We start from the raw sequence: 12,693 nt of genomic DNA, 5'->3' as shown, positions 1-12,693 counted from the left end.
CAATGCCTTAGAGATAGGTTCAATGCATCTATAAGAATGATTCTGGATCAATTCCATTGAGATTTTGTCAAATTTTATCGCGTTTTTTAATCGCAATGGTTACCAGTCCAAATTCGTAGATCAAAAATTTCAATGACATAGGGATAGGTTCAATTCATCTATAGGAATGATTCTGGATGAATTTCATTGCGAGTTTTTCAAAGTTGATCGCGCTTTTTATTTGCGATGGTTACCAGTCCAAATTCAATGAACAAACATTTCTGTCACTTTGAAGTGATTTTCTATTCATCCATTGGGACTGGGAGGGTAAATTTTCATTTTTGAATGTCAACGGCCATATCACGTAGAACGCACCTGGTCTCGTCAGCTCCCAGAAGTTAAGTTACGTCGAGTTCCGTTAGTACTTGGAAGGGTGACCGCTTGGGAATACGGGATGTCGTTGGCGATGGATAGTTTGTTTTCAATAACAAATTTCTTGAAATTTTTTTTCAATAACGATGGTTACCAGTCCAATTTCGTAGATGAAACATTTCAATGCCTTAGAGATAGGTTCAATTCATCTATAAGAATGATTCTGGATCAATTCCATTGAGAGTTTGTCAAATTTTATCGCGTTATTAATCGTGATGGTTACCAGTCCAAATTCGTAGATCAAAAATTTCAATGACATAGGGATAGGTTCAATTCATCTATAGGAATGATTCTGGATGAATTTCATTGCGAGTTTTTCAAAGTTGATCGCGCTTTTTATTCGCGATGGTTACCAGTCCAAATTCAATGAACAAACATTTCTGTCACTTTGAAGTGATTTTCTATTCATCCATTGGGACTGGGAGGGTAAATTTTCATTTTTGAATGTCAACGGCCATATCACGTAGAACGCACCTGGTCTCGTCAGCTCCCAGAAGTTAAGTTACGTCGAGTCCCGTTAGTACTTGGAAGGGTGACCGCTTGGGAATACGGGATGTCGTTGGCGATGAATAGTTTGTTTTCAATAAAAAATTTCTTGACATTTTTTTTCAATAACGATGGTTACCAGTCCAATTTCGTAGATGAAACATTTCAATGCCTTAGAGATAGGTTCAATTCATCTATAAGAATGATTCTGGATCAATTCCATTGAGAGTTTGTCAAATTTTATCGCGTTATTAATCGTGATGGTTACCAGTCCAAATTCGTAGATCAAAAATTTCAATGACATAGGGATAGGTTCAATTCATCTATAGGAATGATTCTGGATGAATTTCATTGCGAGTTTTTCAAAGTTGATCGCGCTTTTTATTCGCGATGGTTACCAGTCCAAATTCAATGAACAAACATTTCTGTCACTTTGAAGTGATTTTCTATTCATCCATTGGGACTGGGAGGGTAAATTTTCATTTTTGAATGTCAACGGCCATATCACGTAGAACGCACCTGGTCTCGTCAGCTCCCAGAAGTTAAGTTACGTCGAGTCCCGTTAGTACTTGGAAGGGTGACCGCTTGGGAATACGGGATGTCGTTGGCGATGAATAGTTTAATTTCAATAAAAAATTTCTTGAAATTTTTTTTCAATAACGATGGTTACCAGTCCAATTTCGTAGATGAAACATTTCAATGCCTTAGAGATAGGTTCAATGCATCTATAAGAATGATTCTGGATCAATTCCATTGAGATTTTGTCAAATTTTATCGCGTTTTTTAATCGCAATGGTTACCAGTCCAAATTCGTAGATCAAAAATTTCAATGACATAGGGATAGGTTCAATTCATCTATAGGAATGATTCTGGATGAATTTCATTGCGAGTTTTTCAAAGTTGATCGCGCTTTTTATTTGCGATGGTTACCAGTCCAAATTCAATGAACAAACATTTCTGTCACTTTGAAGTGATTTTCTATTCATCCATTGGGACTGGGAGGGTAAATTTTCATTTTTGAATGTCAACGGCCATATCACGTAGAACGCACCTGGTCTCGTCAGCTCCCAGAAGTTAAGTTACGTCGAGTCCCGTTAGTACTTGGAAGGGTGACCGCTTGGGAATACGGGATGTCGTTGGCGATGAATAGTTTGTTTTCAATAAAAAATTTCTTGAAATTTTTTTCAATAACGATGGTTACCAGTCCAATTTCGTAGATGAAACATTTCAATGCCTTAGAGATAGGTTCAATGCATCTATAAGAATGATTCTGGATCAATTCCATTGAGATTTTGTCAAATTTTATCGCGTTTTTTAATCGCAATGGTTACCAGTCCAAATTCGTAGATCAAAAATTTCAATGACATAGGGATAGGTTCAATTCATCTATAGGAATGATTCTGGATGAATTTCATTGCGAGTTTTTCAAAGTTGATCGCGCTTTTTATTTGCGATGGTTACCAGTCCAAATTCAATGAACAAACATTTCTGTCACTTTGAAGTGATTTTCTATTCATCCATTGGGACTGGGAGGGTAAATTTTCATTTTTGAATGTCAACGGCCATATCACGTAGAACGCACCTGGTCTCGTCAGCTCCCAGAAGTTAAGTTACGTCGAGTTCCGTTAGTACTTGGAAGGGTGACCGCTTGGGAATACGGGATGTCGTTGGCGATGGATAGTTTGTTTTCAATAACAAATTTCTTGAAATTTTTTTTCAATAACGATGGTTACCAGTCCAATTTCGTAGATGAAACATTTCAATGCCTTAGAGATAGGTTCAATTCATCTATAAGAATGATTCTGGATCAATTCCATTGAGAGTTTGTCAAATTTTATCGCGTTATTAATCGTGATGGTTACCAGTCCAAATTCGTAGATCAAAAATTTCAATGACATAGGGATAGGTTCAATTCATCTATAGGAATGATTCTGGATGAATTTCATTGCGAGTTTTTCAAAGTTGATCGCGCTTTTTATTCGCGATGGTTACCAGTCCAAATTCAATGAACAAACATTTCTGTCACTTTGAAGTGATTTTCTATTCATCCATTGGGACTGGGAGGGTAAATTTTCATTTTTGAATGTCAACGGCCATATCACGTAGAACGCACCTGGTCTCGTCAGCTCCCAGAAGTTAAGTTACGTCGAGTCCCGTTAGTACTTGGAAGGGTGACCGCTTGGGAATACGGGATGTCGTTGGCGATGAATAGTTTGTTTTCAATAAAAAATTTCTTGACATTTTTTTTCAATAACGATGGTTACCAGTCCAATTTCGTAGATGAAACATTTCAATGCCTTAGAGATAGGTTCAATTCATCTATAAGAATGATTCTGGATCAATTCCATTGAGAGTTTGTCAAATTTTATCGCGTTATTAATCGTGATGGTTACCAGTCCAAATTCGTAGATCAAAAATTTCAATGACATAGGGATAGGTTCAATTCATCTATAGGAATGATTCTGGATGAATTTCATTGCGAGTTTTTCAAAGTTGATCGCGCTTTTTATTCGCGATGGTTACCAGTCCAAATTCAATGAACAAACATTTCTGTCACTTTGAAGTGATTTTCTATTCATCCATTGGGACTGGGAGGGTAAATTTTCATTTTTGAATGTCAACGGCCATATCACGTAGAACGCACCTGGTCTCGTCAGCTCCCAGAAGTTAAGTTACGTCGAGTCCCGTTAGTACTTGGAAGGGTGACCGCTTGGGAATACGGGATGTCGTTGGCGATGAATAGTTTGTTTTCAATAAAAAATTTCTTGACATTTTTTTCAATAACGATGGTTACCAGTCCAATTTCGTAGATGAAACATTTCAATGCCTTAGAGATAGGTTCAATTCATCTATAAGAATGATTCTGGATCAATTCCATTGAGAGTTTGTCAAATTTTATCGCGTTTTTTAATCGCAATGGTTACCAGTCCAAATTCGTAGATCAAAAATTTCAATGACATAGGGATAGGTTCAATTCATCTATAGGAATGATTCTGGATGAATTTCATTGCGAGTTTTTCAAAGTTGATCGCGCTTTTTATTTGCGATGGTTACCAGTCCAAATTCAATGAACAAACATTTCTGTCACTTTGAAGTGATTTTCTATTCATCCATTGGGACTGGGAGGGTAAATTTTCATTTTTGAATGTCAACGGCCATATCACGTAGAACGCACCTGGTCTCGTCAGCTCCCAGAAGTTAAGTTACGTCGAGTTCCGTTAGTACTTGGAAGGGTGACCGCTTGGGAATACGGGATGTCGTTGGCGATGGATAGTTTGTTTTCAATAACAAATTTCTTGAAATTTTTTTTCAATAACGATGGTTACCAGTCCAATTTCGTAGATGAAACATTTCAATGCCTTAGAGATAGGTTCAATTCATCTATAAGAATGATTCTGGATCAATTCCATTGAGAGTTTGTCAAATTTTATCGCGTTATTAATCGTGATGGTTACCAGTCCAAATTCGTAGATCAAAAATTTCAATGACATAGGGATAGGTTCAATTCATCTATAGGAATGATTCTGGATGAATTTCATTGCGAGTTTTTCAAAGTTGATCGCGCTTTTTATTCGCGATGGTTACCAGTCCAAATTCAATGAACAAACATTTCTGTCACTTTGAAGTGATTTTCTATTCATCCATTGGGACTGGGAGGGTAAATTTTCATTTTTGAATGTCAACGGCCATATCACGTAGAACGCACCTGGTCTCGTCAGCTCCCAGAAGTTAAGTTACGTCGAGTCCCGTTAGTACTTGGAAGGGTGACCGCTTGGGAATACGGGATGTCGTTGGCGATGAATAGTTTGTTTTCAATAAAAAATTTCTTGAAATTTTTTTTCAATAACGATGGTTACCAGTCCAATTTCGTAGATGAAACATTTCAATGCCTTAGAGATAGGTTCAATTCATCTATAAGAATGATTCTGGATCAATTCCATTGAGAGTTTGTCAAATTTTATCGCGTTATTAATCGTGATGGTTACCAGTCCAAATTCGTAGATCAAAAATTTCAATGACATAGGGATAGGTTCAATTCATCTATAGGAATGATTCTGGATGAATTTCATTGCGAGTTTTTCAAAGTTGATCGCGCTTTTTATTCGCGATGGTTACCAGTCCAAATTCAATGAACAAACATTTCTGTCACTTTGAAGTGATTTTCTATTCATCCATTGGGACTGGGAGGGTAAATTTTCATTTTTGAATGTCAACGGCCATATCACGTAGAACGCACCTGGTCTCGTCAGCTCCCAGAAGTTAAGTTACGTCGAGTCCCGTTAGTACTTGGAAGGGTGACCGCTTGGGAATACGGGATGTCGTTGGCGATGAATAGTTTGTTTTCAATAAAAAATTTCTTGACATTTTTTTCAATAACGATGGTTACCAGTCCAATTTCGTAGATGAAACATTTCAATGCCTTAGAGATAGGTTCAATTCATCTATAAGAATGATTCTGGATCAATTCCATTGAGAGTTTGTCAAATTTTATCGCGTTTTTTAATCGCAATGGTTACCAGTCCAAATTCGTAGATCAAAAATTTCAATGACATAGGGATAGGTTCAATTCATCTATAGGAATGATTCTGGATGAATTTCATTGCGAGTTTTTCAAAGTTGATCGCGCTTTTTATTTGCGATGGTTACCAGTCCAAATTCAATGAACAAACATTTCTGTCACTTTGAAGTGATTTTCTATTCATCCATTGGGACTGGGAGGGTAAATTTTCATTTTTGAATGTCAACGGCCATATCACGTAGAACGCACCTGGTCTCGTCAGCTCCCAGAAGTTAAGTTACGTCGAGTTCCGTTAGTACTTGGAAGGGTGACCGCTTGGGAATACGGGATGTCGTTGGCGATGGATAGTTTGTTTTCAATAACAAATTTCTTGAAATTTTTTTTCAATAACGATGGTTACCAGTCCAATTTCGTAGATGAAACATTTCAATGCCTTAGAGATAGGTTCAATTCATCTATAAGAATGATTCTGGATCAATTCCATTGAGAGTTTGTCAAATTTTATCGCGTTATTAATCGTGATGGTTACCAGTCCAAATTCGTAGATCAAAAATTTCAATGACATAGGGATAGGTTCAATTCATCTATAGGAATGATTCTGGATGAATTTCATTGCGAGTTTTTCAAAGTTGATCGCGCTTTTTATTTGCGATGGTTACCAGTCCAAATTCAATGAACAAACATTTCTGTCACTTTGAAGTGATTTTCTATTCATCCATTGGGACTGGGAGGGTAAATTTTCATTTTTGAATGTCAACGGCCATATCACGTAGAACGCACCTGGTCTCGTCAGCTCCCAGAAGTTAAGTTACGTCGAGTCCCGTTAGTACTTGGAAGGGTGACCGCTTGGGAATACGGGATGTCGTTGGCGATGAATAGCTTGTTTTCAATAAAAAATTTCTTGAAATTTTTTTTCAATAACGATGGTTACCAGTCCAATTTCGTAGATGAAACATTTCAATGCCTTAGAGATAGGTTCAATTCATCTATAAGAATGATTCTGGATGAATTTCATTGCGAGTTTTTCAAAGTTGATCGCGCTTTTTATTTGCGATGGTTACCAGTCCAAATTCAATGAACAAACATTTCTGTCACTTTGAAGTGATTTTCTATTCATCCATTGGGACTGGGAGGGTAAATTTTCATTTTTGAATGTCAACGGCCATATCACGTAGAACGCACCTGGTCTCGTCAGCTCCCAGAAGTTAAGTTACGTCGAGTTCCGTTAGTACTTGGAAGGGTGACCGCTTGGGAATACGGGATGTCGTTGGCGATGGATAGTTTGTTTTCAATAACAAATTTCTTGAAATTTTTTTTCAATAACGATGGTTACCAGTCCAATTTCGTAGATGAAACATTTCAATGCCTTAGAGATAGGTTCAATTCATCTATAAGAATGATTCTGGATCAATTCCATTGAGATTTTGTCAAATTTTATCGCGTTTTTTAATCGCAATGGTTACCAGTCCAAATTCGTAGATCAAAAATTTCAATGACATAGGGATAGGTTCAATTCATCTATAGGAATGATTCTGGATGAATTTCATTGCGAGTTTTTCAAAGTTGATCGCGCTTTTTATTTGCGATGGTTACCAGTCCAAATTCAATGAACAAACATTTCTGTCACTTTGAAGTGATTTTCTATTCATCCATTGGGACTGGGAGGGTAAATTTTCATTTTTGAATGTCAACGGCCATATCACGTAGAACGCACCTGGTCTCGTCAGCTCCCAGAAGTAAAGTTACGTCGAGTCCCGTTAGTACTTGGAAGGGTGACCGCTTGGGAATACGGGATGTCGTTGGCGATGAATAGCTTGTTTTCAATAAAAAATTTCTTGAAATTTTTTTTCAATAACGATGGTTACCAGTCCAATTTCGTAGATGAAACATTTCAATGCCTTAGAGATAGGTTCAATTCATCTATAGGAATGATTCTGGATGAATTTCATTGCGAGATTTTCAAAGTTGATCGCGCTTTTTATTCGCGATGGTTACCAGTCCAAATTCAATGAACAAACATTTCTGTCACTTTGAAGTGATTTTCTATTCATCCATTGGGACTGGGAGGGTAAATTTTAATTTTTGAATGTCAACGGCCATATCACGTAGAACGCACCTGGTCTCGTCAGCTCCCAGAAGTTAAGTTACGTCGAGTCCCGTTAGTACTTGGAAGGGTGACCGCTTGGGAATACGGGATGTCGTTGGCGATGGATAGTTTGTTTTCAATAACAAATTTCTTGACATTTTTTTTTCAATCACGATGGTTACCAGTCCAATTTCGTAGATGAAACATTTCAATTCCTTAGAGATAGGTTCAATTCATCTATAAGAATGATTCTGGATCAATTCCATTGAGAGTTTGTCAAATTTTATCGCGTTTTTTAATCGTGATGGTTACCAGTCCAAATTCGTAGATCAAAAATTTCAATGACATAGGGATAGGTTCAATTCATCTATAGGAATGATTCTGGATGAATTTCATTGCGAGTTTTTCAAAGTTGATCGCGCTTTTTATTCGCGATGGTTACCAGTCAAAATTCAATGAACAAACATTTCTGTCACTTTGAAGTGATTTTCTATTCATCCATTGGGACTGGGAGGGTAAATTTTCATTTTTGAATGTCAACGGCCATATCACGTAGAACGCACCTGGTCTCGTCAGCTCCCAGAAGTTAAGTTACGTCGAGTCCCGTTAGTACTTGGAAGGGTGACCGCTTGGGAATACGGGATGTCGTTGGCGATGGATAGTTTGTTTTCAATAACAAATTTCTTGACATTTTTTTTTCAATAACGATGGTTACCAGTCCAATTTCGTAGATGAAACATTTCAATGCCTTAGAGATAGGTTCAATTCATCTATAAGAATGATTCTGGATCAATTCCATTGAGAGTTTGTCAAATTTTATCGCGTTTTTTAATCGCAATGGTTACCAGTCCAAATTCGTAGATCAAAAATTTCAATGACATAGGGATAGGTTCAATTCATCTATAGGAATGATTCTGGATGAATTTCATTGCGAGTTTTTCAAAGTTGATCGCGCTTTTTATTTGCGATGGTTACCAGTCCAAATTCAATGAACAAACATTTCTGTCACTTTGAAGTGATTTTCTATTCATCCATTGGGACTGGGAGGGTAAATTTTCATTTTTGAATGTCAACGGCCATATCACGTAGAACGCACCTGGTCTCGTCAGCTCCCAGAAGTTAAGTTACGTCGAGTTCCGTTAGTACTTGGAAGGGTGACCGCTTGGGAATACGGGATGTCGTTGGCGATGGATAGTTTGTTTTCAATAACAAATTTCTTGAAATTTTTTTTCAATAACGATGGTTACCAGTCCAATTTCGTAGATGAAACATTTCAATGCCTTAGAGATAGGTTCAATTCATCTATAAGAATGATTCTGGATCAATTCCATTGAGAGTTTGTCAAATTTTATCGCGTTATTAATCGTGATGGTTACCAGTCCAAATTCGTAGATCAAAAATTTCAATGACATAGGGATAGGTTCAATTCATCTATAGGAATGATTCTGGATGAATTTCATTGCGAGTTTTTCAAAGTTGATCGCGCTTTTTATTCGCGATGGTTACCAGTCCAAATTCAATGAACAAACATTTCTGTCACTTTGAAGTGATTTTCTATTCATCCATTGGGACTGGGAGGGTAAATTTTCATTTTTGAATGTCAATGGCCATATCACGTAGAACGCACCTGGTCTCGTCAGCTCCCAGAAGTTAAGTTACGTCGAGTCCCGTTAGTACTTGGAAGGGTGACCGCTTGGGAATACGGGATGTCGTTGGCGATGAATAGTTTGTTTTCAATAAAAAATTTCTTGACATTTTTTTCAATAACGATGGTTACCAGTCCAATTTCGTAGATGAAACATTTCAATGCCTTAGAGATAGGTTCAATTCATCTATAAGAATGATTCTGGATCAATTCCATTGAGAGTTTGTCAAATTTTATCGCGTTTTTTAATCGCAATGGTTACCAGTCCAAATTCGTAGATCAAAAATTTCAATGACATAGGGATAGGTTCAATTCATCTATAGGAATGATTCTGGATGAATTTCATTGCGAGTTTTTCAAAGTTGATCGCGCTTTTTATTTGCGATGGTTACCAGTCCAAATTCAATGAACAAACATTTCTGTCACTTTGAAGTGATTTTCTATTCATCCATTGGGACTGGGAGGGTAAATTTTCATTTTTGAATGTCAACGGCCATATCACGTAGAACGCACCTGGTCTCGTCAGCTCCCAGAAGTTAAGTTACGTCGAGTTCCGTTAGTACTTGGAAGGGTGACCGCTTGGGAATACGGGATGTCGTTGGCGATGGATAGTTTGTTTTCAATAACAAATTTCTTGAAATTTTTTTTCAATAACGATGGTTACCAGTCCAATTTCGTAGATGAAACATTTCAATGCCTTAGAGATAGGTTCAATTCATCTATAAGAATGATTCTGGATCAATTCCATTGAGAGTTTGTCAAATTTTATCGCGTTATTAATCGTGATGGTTACCAGTCCAAATTCGTAGATCAAAAATTTCAATGACATAGGGATAGGTTCAATTCATCTATAGGAATGATTCTGGATGAATTTCATTGCGAGTTTTTCAAAGTTGATCGCGCTTTTTATTTGCGATGGTTACCAGTCCAAATTCAATGAACAAACATTTCTGTCACTTTGAAGTGATTTTCTATTCATCCATTGGGACTGGGAGGGTAAATTTTCATTTTTGAATGTCAACGGCCATATCACGTAGAACGCACCTGGTCTCGTCAGCTCCCAGAAGTTAAGTTACGTCGAGTCCCGTTAGTACTTGGAAGGGTGACCGCTTGGGAATACGGGATGTCGTTGGCGATGAATAGCTTGTTTTCAATAAAAAATTTCTTGAAATTTTTTTTCAATAACGATGGTTACCAGTCCAATTTCGTAGATGAAACATTTCAATGCCTTAGAGATAGGTTCAATTCATCTATAAGAATGATTCTGGATGAATTTCATTGCGAGTTTTTCAAAGTTGATCGCGCTTTTTATTTGCGATGGTTACCAGTCCAAATTCAATGAACAAACATTTCTGTCACTTTGAAGTGATTTTCTATTCATCCATTGGGACTGGGAGGGTAAATTTTCATTTTTGAATGTCAACGGCCATATCACGTAGAACGCACCTGGTCTCGTCAGCTCCCAGAAGTTAAGTTACGTCGAGTTCCGTTAGTACTTGGAAGGGTGACCGCTTGGGAATACGGGATGTCGTTGGCGATGGATAGTTTGTTTTCAATAACAAATTTCTTGAAATTTTTTTTCAATAACGATGGTTACCAGTCCAATTTCGTAGATGAAACATTTCAATGCCTTAGAGATAGGTTCAATTCATCTATAAGAATGATTCTGGATCAATTCCATTGAGATTTTGTCAAATTTTATCGCGTTTTTTAATCGCAATGGTTACCAGTCCAAATTCGTAGATCAAAAATTTCAATGACATAGGGATAGGTTCAATTCATCTATAGGAATGATTCTGGATGAATTTCATTGCGAGTTTTTCAAAGTTGATCGCGCTTTTTATTTGCGATGGTTACCAGTCCAAATTCAATGAACAAACATTTCTGTCACTTTGAAGTGATTTTCTATTCATCCATTGGGACTGGGAGGGTAAATTTTCATTTTTGAATGTCAACGGCCATATCACGTAGAACGCACCTGGTCTCGTCAGCTCCCAGAAGTAAAGTTACGTCGAGTCCCGTTAGTACTTGGAAGGGTGACCGCTTGGGAATACGGGATGTCGTTGGCGATGAATAGCTTGTTTTCAATAAAAAATTTCTTGAAATTTTTTTTCAATAACGATGGTTACCAGTCCAATTTCGTAGATGAAACATTTCAATGCCTTAGAGATAGGTTCAATTCATCTATAGGAATGATTCTGGATGAATTTCATTGCGAGATTTTCAAAGTTGATCGCGCTTTTTATTCGCGATGGTTACCAGTCCAAATTCAATGAACAAACATTTCTGTCACTTTGAAGTGATTTTCTATTCATCCATTGGGACTGGGAGGGTAAATTTTAATTTTTGAATGTCAACGGCCATATCACGTAGAACGCACCTGGTCTCGTCAGCTCCCAGAAGTTAAGTTACGTCGAGTCCCGTTAGTACTTGGAAGGGTGACCGCTTGGGAATACGGGATGTCGTTGGCGATGGATAGTTTGTTTTCAATAACAAATTTCTTGACATTTTTTTTTCAATCACGATGGTTACCAGTCCAATTTCGTAGATGAAACATTTCAATTCCTTAGAGATAGGTTCAATTCATCTATAAGAATGATTCTGGATCAATTCCATTGAGAGTTTGTCAAATTTTATCGCGTTTTTTAATCGTGATGGTTACCAGTCCAAATTCGTAGATCAAAAATTTCAATGACATAGGGATAGGTTCAATTCATCTATAGGAATGATTCTGGATGAATTTCATTGCGAGTTTTTCAAAGTTGATCGCGCTTTTTATTCGCGATGGTTACCAGTCAAAATTCAATGAACAAACATTTCTGTCACTTTGAAGTGATTTTCTATTCATCCATTGGGACTGGGAGGGTAAATTTTCATTTTTGAATGTCAACGGCCATATCACGTAGAACGCACCTGGTCTCGTCAGCTCCCAGAAGTTAAGTTACGTCGAGTCCCGTTAGTACTTGGAAGGGTGACCGCTTGGGAATACGGGATGTCGTTGGCGATGGATAGTTTGTTTTCAATAACAAATTTCTTGACATTTTTTTTTCAATAACGATGGTTACCAGTCCAATTTCGTAGATGAAACATTTCAATGCCTTAGAGATAGGTTCAATTCATCTATAAGAATGATTCTGGATCAATTCCATTGAGAGTTTGTCAAATTTTATCGCGTTTTTTAATCGCAATGGTTACCAGTCCAAATTCGTAGATCAAAAATTTCAATGACATAGGGATAGGTTCAATTCATCTATAGGAATGATTCTGGATGAATTTCATTGCGAGTTTTTCAAAGTTGATCGCGCTTTTTATTTGCGATGGTTACCAGTCCAAATTCAATGAACAAACATTTCTGTCACTTTGAAGTGATTTTCTATTCATCCATTGGGACTGGGAGGGTAAATTTTCATTTTTGAATGTCAACGGCCATATCACGTAGAACGCACCTGGTCTCGTCAGCTCCCAGAAGTTAAGTTACGTCGAGTTCCGTTAGTACTTGGAAGGGTGACCGCTTGGGAATACGGGATGTCGTTGGCGATGGATAGT

The 12,693-nt window shown here is 37.4% G+C and overlaps 25 pseudogenes; all 25 read left to right on the top strand.

Annotated features, from left to right (window-relative positions):
• Window positions 1–326: 326 nt before the first annotated feature.
• Window positions 327–445, top strand: LOC124318045 (annotated as a pseudogene).
• A 412-nt stretch (window positions 446–857) lies between these two features.
• LOC124318566 lies at window positions 858–976 on the top strand (annotated as a pseudogene).
• Window positions 977–1,388: 412 nt separating this feature from the next.
• LOC124318565 lies at window positions 1,389–1,507 on the top strand (annotated as a pseudogene).
• A 413-nt stretch (window positions 1,508–1,920) lies between these two features.
• On the top strand, window positions 1,921–2,039 carry LOC124318564 (annotated as a pseudogene).
• Window positions 2,040–2,451: 412 nt separating this feature from the next.
• Window positions 2,452–2,570, top strand: LOC124318044 (annotated as a pseudogene).
• Window positions 2,571–2,982: 412 nt separating this feature from the next.
• On the top strand, window positions 2,983–3,101 carry LOC124318563 (annotated as a pseudogene).
• A 412-nt stretch (window positions 3,102–3,513) lies between these two features.
• Window positions 3,514–3,632, top strand: LOC124318562 (annotated as a pseudogene).
• Window positions 3,633–4,044: 412 nt separating this feature from the next.
• Window positions 4,045–4,163, top strand: LOC124318042 (annotated as a pseudogene).
• Window positions 4,164–4,575: 412 nt separating this feature from the next.
• LOC124318561 lies at window positions 4,576–4,694 on the top strand (annotated as a pseudogene).
• Window positions 4,695–5,106: 412 nt separating this feature from the next.
• LOC124318560 lies at window positions 5,107–5,225 on the top strand (annotated as a pseudogene).
• A 412-nt stretch (window positions 5,226–5,637) lies between these two features.
• Window positions 5,638–5,756, top strand: LOC124318041 (annotated as a pseudogene).
• Window positions 5,757–6,168: 412 nt separating this feature from the next.
• Window positions 6,169–6,287, top strand: LOC124318559 (annotated as a pseudogene).
• A 283-nt stretch (window positions 6,288–6,570) lies between these two features.
• LOC124318040 lies at window positions 6,571–6,689 on the top strand (annotated as a pseudogene).
• Window positions 6,690–7,102: 413 nt separating this feature from the next.
• On the top strand, window positions 7,103–7,221 carry LOC124318099 (annotated as a pseudogene).
• A 283-nt stretch (window positions 7,222–7,504) lies between these two features.
• LOC124318556 lies at window positions 7,505–7,623 on the top strand (annotated as a pseudogene).
• Window positions 7,624–8,037: 414 nt separating this feature from the next.
• On the top strand, window positions 8,038–8,156 carry LOC124318555 (annotated as a pseudogene).
• Window positions 8,157–8,570: 414 nt separating this feature from the next.
• On the top strand, window positions 8,571–8,689 carry LOC124318038 (annotated as a pseudogene).
• Window positions 8,690–9,101: 412 nt separating this feature from the next.
• On the top strand, window positions 9,102–9,220 carry LOC124318723 (annotated as a pseudogene).
• A 412-nt stretch (window positions 9,221–9,632) lies between these two features.
• Window positions 9,633–9,751, top strand: LOC124318037 (annotated as a pseudogene).
• Window positions 9,752–10,163: 412 nt separating this feature from the next.
• Window positions 10,164–10,282, top strand: LOC124318554 (annotated as a pseudogene).
• Window positions 10,283–10,565: 283 nt separating this feature from the next.
• LOC124318036 lies at window positions 10,566–10,684 on the top strand (annotated as a pseudogene).
• Window positions 10,685–11,097: 413 nt separating this feature from the next.
• On the top strand, window positions 11,098–11,216 carry LOC124318098 (annotated as a pseudogene).
• A 283-nt stretch (window positions 11,217–11,499) lies between these two features.
• LOC124318553 lies at window positions 11,500–11,618 on the top strand (annotated as a pseudogene).
• Window positions 11,619–12,032: 414 nt separating this feature from the next.
• Window positions 12,033–12,151, top strand: LOC124318552 (annotated as a pseudogene).
• Window positions 12,152–12,565: 414 nt separating this feature from the next.
• LOC124318035 lies at window positions 12,566–12,684 on the top strand (annotated as a pseudogene).
• The last annotated feature ends 9 nt before the right edge of the window (window positions 12,685–12,693 follow it).

Source organism: Daphnia pulicaria, unplaced genomic scaffold (assembly GCF_021234035.1).
Source record: "Daphnia pulicaria isolate SC F1-1A unplaced genomic scaffold, SC_F0-13Bv2 h1tg000068l, whole genome shotgun sequence".
NCBI classification, from domain to species: domain Eukaryota; kingdom Metazoa; phylum Arthropoda; class Branchiopoda; order Diplostraca; family Daphniidae; genus Daphnia; species Daphnia pulicaria.
This window is presented reverse-complemented; position numbering and strand designations above follow the sequence as displayed.